At 49.2% G+C, this 5,347-nt stretch overlaps 1 pseudogene; it reads left to right on the top strand.

The window, feature by feature from the left end:
• The first annotated feature begins 1,770 nt into the window (after nt 1–1,770).
• LOC119282804 lies at nt 1,771–3,408 on the top strand (annotated as a pseudogene).
• The last annotated feature ends 1,939 nt before the right edge of the window (nt 3,409–5,347 follow it).

Here is a 5,347-nt window from a genome sequence, read left to right as displayed (position 1 = left end):
GCCTGCGCGCGGGCTGGAGCAGTACGGCAAGATCGTCCGCGCGCTTCTTGACGGCGGTGAACTTGCGGATGGAGTTGACCATCATGTCGTCCATGCGAGAGGCGAAGCCGGTGTCGGCGAGGTCTACGATGCATGCGGTCGCCAGCACCGTCTGGAAACGCTGCACGGTGCGGGGCCGCAGGCCGGCGCCTTGGATGATTTGGCACAGCTGACTGCCGCTCGCGTCCATCACCTCCATAGGTGTTTGTGGCTTCTGGTCACTTGGTCTTGGATTGGAGTGAGCAGTGTTGCGCAGAGACTTGGGAGTAGATGGATTGGAGTGGTGGGGCGCCTTTATTATATGAGAGTCCAAACTCTGTTGCATTCACATCGTGCTGGCTCTATTCTGCTTCTCCAATTAATCGCCTCTGCATGTAATTGAGGATGCAACATTGACCGTTCAACGTCTCGGGAACCGCTACCCTCTTCCTCCTTGGCATTCAAGCACCTATGGACCCGTCGACGACGAGGTGCCTATGGTGACTTCATAAATTTCAAGATGATAGTGCCGTGCGTGTGTGCGTTCATAGGGGTGAGTGTATGCGCGTGTATATGAGAGCTTGCGTCTGTACTATGTCAAAAAAAGTAAATGTCAAAAAGAGACTAGTCAGTATACTCAATATTGTGCACCTCGGAGAGGAAAACGATAGAACTAGTACGTATTTATTTATGGTGCAGATTCACTCATTTTGCTCCATATGTACTCCGTCTCGGTGTAGTCTAGTCACTTGTTGAAATCTCTAGAAGGGCAAATACTCCTTTCTGGTTTACAGGGCTATACTAGCAAGTAGTTGTACGTACTAGTACAATAGTGGGCTCACATAGCAATTTTGTCTCATGCAAGAGCCTGGCTATATGCGTGCTCCAATGTTCACAACTGCAACATTCGGTTTGCGCTTGGCTCTTCGCCTCTTCGAGAAGACGAACAATGATGTTACTACTACTGCTTCTACAGTGTCGAATCCACTGTTGCATGTCCGTCCACCGCGAGCGGGATGGATAGCTTGTTGTAGAAGTACTACTAAGCAAAAGCCTGTCCTTGTTTGCGAGCAACCGCATGCATGGGCGAGGGAGAAGGCGTGTAGTAAAATCAAGCTTCTCCTCGTTGTACGAGTTGACGCGACACATCATAGCACTGGCCCCACATGCTTGCCTCTAAACTTAGCTGAAAGACCCGCAGTGTACAATATATTTGCTGCAACCTCTAACATTTACCCACCACAAATTAAAATATATGTGGCCGTATGCATCATTCTGATGCAGAGGCCGGGGAGTCCCCCCTTTTTGAAAAAAAAACAAATTAAAATATATATCCCTGTGTTGACCAGATGAGCGTGAAAAGTACAATCACCAGGGTGACAGGTAGGGCCAGAAGACTATTTTTTTAAAACTTCAAGACGGCAACATAGCATGGAGCCGACCCCAATGATTTTAAGCTTACAGGCATGGTACACGCTATCCTAGACTACTCTACACATGAAACTACCACACGAGCGTCCGGGCTGCGCTTGGCTCTTCGCCTCTTCGGGAAGTCGAACAATGATGGAGTACTACTGCACTGGAGGAGTACTACAGTACGCTTCTGGCCATCTGACATCGATTGAACTGCTGCATGTCCACCGCGTGCGGGAGGGAGAGCATGTAGCGAAAGCTTCTCCTAGTCTTGCCAGCCACCACGCTCATGGGCGAGGGAGGGACGCTCCTGCCTTTGCGTGTATGATAGGTGGGCCCGACAGGTGTGTGGCCAACCTGTCATACAGCCAAAGGCAGGTGCAGTTAAGTCCGCGAGGGAGAGGATAATCAAACTTCTCGTTGATGTACGAGTTGACACGACACATCAAAGCACTGCACTTGATATATTTCAATAATTTGCATTTACTAATGCATTAATTACAACGCATGCATGCATGCTGTGACTCTTCTTTTGATACTTGCATGTGTCGATTTAATGCACCTTGAAGTAGTACTCCCTCCGTTCCTAAATATAAGTCTTTGTAGGGATTCCATTAGGCTGGTCATAGTGGAGAGTAACTTAGACTAGTAACATGCATATGTTACTAGTCTATGTTACTACCTTCATAGTGGGTAGTATCATATATGTGGTAATATAGATGTCTTCATTTATTACTTTGTAGACTCATTTTGCATTGGGAAGCGCTATGTGATGGTAACATATTATGTTACTCTATTTGCCTCTCTCCTTATTAACTACTTGCCACCTCCTCATTTTTGCTTATGTGGCATCTAATTTACTACCTATGTTACTCCCACTATGACCAGCCTTATGAATTATATACAGATGTATATAGATGCATTTTAAGTGTGGATTCATTCATTTTGCTCTATATGTAGTCCACCTAGTGAAATCTCTATAAAGACTTACATTTAGGAACGGAGGGAGTATAAAATATGTGACGGTAAAGCTTTGTAATACCCCGGCCCAAGTCGAGAGATGGTTGTGCACGAGGAGGGCGAGATCATGCAGACCAAACAGGAACAAGACCCGACGATGGAGCTCTCTAAGGTCTCGATGGACCTCACCGTGCTCCACTGCCTCTTGTGCCTCCGCCCCTTGACGCCTCCAGTGTATGAGGTTCGAATACACCTCGTCCGTTCGGCTGATTGAGCAAGGTGCAGGTTTCTTGATTGATGTGCTGTTCGATTGATTTTTGCAGTGCAAGGGAGGGCACCTGGCCTGCGCGGACTGCCGCATCGAGCGCCCCGAGAACCAGCGGCAGTGCCAGAAGTGCGAGCGCGGTGGTGGCTTCGATGTGCGGAACACAGCGGTGGACTCCGTCCTTTCGTTGGTGAGGGTGGAGTGCCCGCACAAAGGCTGTGGGCTCTACGTCACTTACCACAAGCTCGCCGATCACCAGAGCGTGTGTCCGCTCGCACCCTGTAAATGCCCCGTGCCTGTCTGCGGCTACGAAGGCCTGCCGCCGGCGCTCTACCACCACATCAGCACCGCGCATCCCATGCCCGTGCACAGGATCCAGTACGGCAAGGTGCTCCAGCTGCAAGTGCCACTGTCGGAGCCACGGCTCTTGCTGTTCGCGGAGGAGGAGCGCCTCATGTTTTTCTTGGTCGGCGGTTCTCGACATCGTCGCGCCTATCGCCGTGTCGGTCGTCTACATCAGAGCGGGGGCGTCCCCACTGCCGCACTACTTGGCCAAGCTGTGGGCGAACGGCCCGCCGGGGGAGCCCAAAGGCACGACCGACGCCATCAAGGTGGAAATGGAGGTGACAAGCAGCAAGGATCCCGGCGACGTCGACATGCAGGAGCTGACCTTCTTGACAGTTCCGCCCAAGCTACTGGCCGGGGCTAAGCTTGTGTCCCTCCACATTCAGATTGAAAAGCTCACGTCCTAAATGTTTCGACAGTGCCTTCTATTTATCTTAGTAATATGCTAATATAGGGATTACCTTGGTCTACTTTAGCTTAAGAAATGGTGGGTTTTAGTGGCGATGCAGCAATTACTTCGACATCAGATCAGTAATTTCCAACAGTCGAATGGATATTTTGTGTCTGTTGGATATAAAGTTCCTTTGGGTAAGAAGTACTACTTGTCATCAAAATGGATAAAAGTAGATGTGTGTAGACGTATTTTAGTTCTAGATACATCCCTTTTTATCCATTTTGATGACAAGCACTCCCTCCGTTCCACAATACATGCCTTCCATTTGTCAAACTATAGATGTATCTAGACATGCTTTAGTATATAGGTACATCCATGATAGAGCCAATCGGATGGTTGAGAACACTACAATTCGTAGCTACAGATGCGTGTGTGACTCCCAGATGCAGAGGCCGGGGGTCATCATCCTCCTTTTCGAGAAAAAATAGACGTGTGTGTGAGAGGACGAGTGCGTGCGTGCACCTCTTCTCTTCCTGTATAACGTACTACTAAACTCAGAGTACAAGTTTTTGTGTGTGGCACGATGGTGCGTGCGAGAAGTCCCGAGAGATAGGTTTAATGCGTCTGAAAAAAGGACTAGCCTAGAGCTCGCCACGCGGCTATTCCTGTCGAACGCCCCATTAACCGTAAGATATGTATACAATGGTGCCAGTTATTGCACGTACACAGCAGTACTCCCCCCTTTCCGGTTTATGGTGAGTGGTGGAATATTTTTTGTAGTTTGCAAAAGCACCTAATTAATGCTCTTGTTTTTCTCAAAAAATATGTTTATCAATACATTAATTGCAATGCATGCATGCATAAAGTACATGCATTGGTCAATTTTCTCTTAATACTTGCATGCAATGATTTAATGCACCTTGGAATCTGAACATGTGTTGGGGAACAACCAAAAAGGAGGGAAAGGAGGGAGTAGAAAAATAAGTACTCCATCCGGGAATAGTGCCGCACTCCGAAACTAGAACCATCAATAAATTTTGAGCTTGCGTCTCGTCACATTCCAAATTACTCCATGCTATATTAAATTGCAAACCTGTTCACACCGATCACAACCTAAACGGTTTCCCACTTAGGAGCGTATTAGTACCATGCTATATTGAATTCCAAACCTGTTCACACCGATCACAACCTAAATGGTTTCCCACTTAGGAGCGTATTAGTACTCGGTTATAAATACTAGTATGCCAAGATGACTGCACATTCCTCCTCAACTCCTCATCCACAAAAACAAACAAGTCATTCAACATCCTTCCCTTGTGTCTGCCATGGCCAGCATGAGTTCTGGGTCGAGAGATTGCCACCAGGGAGAGGCGAGCATGGAAGCAGAAGCACGAGAGATGTCCCGCCTCGCTGCAAGAGCAGCCGACATGTCCCGCCGCGCGGAAGTAGCAGCACAGAGGTCCCAATGCGCTGCTGAAGTAGCACAGAGGTCCCGTCGCGCCGTCGATGCAGCAGACTAGTCCGGCCGCGCCGCGGAAGCAGCAGAGATGTCCCGCCGTGCCACGAATGCAGCAGAGATGTCCCGCCGTGCCGCGGCGGCCTGGGAAAATTTCTCGCGGGCAGGCGATGACTGTTACAGGCGCATGCATGCGATCATCCATAGCCAGATGGATCAGATCTCCGGCTTGGCGAGGTTGCAGGATGACGTGAAAGCCTCATTTGAACAGGCTACCGGCGTTATCCGACAACTAAGGGAGGGCAATGAGAGGCTCCGGGCTGAGCGCGACCTGCTGGGGGAGAAGATCGTCCGAAGTGCAGACCAGCAGGAGGAGACCAGTGCCTTGTTGAAGAGGACCGGCGTCATCATCAAGAAACTTATGGAAGAGAATGACATGCTCCGCAACGAGTGCCAAAGGCTGGTGGAGGAATCCGTGGATGTTCTCAAGCAGTGT

This window comes from Triticum dicoccoides, chromosome 3B (genome assembly GCF_002162155.2).
Source record: "Triticum dicoccoides isolate Atlit2015 ecotype Zavitan chromosome 3B, WEW_v2.0, whole genome shotgun sequence".
Lineage (NCBI taxonomy): Eukaryota > Viridiplantae > Streptophyta > Magnoliopsida > Poales > Poaceae > Triticum > Triticum dicoccoides.
This window is presented reverse-complemented; position numbering and strand designations above follow the sequence as displayed.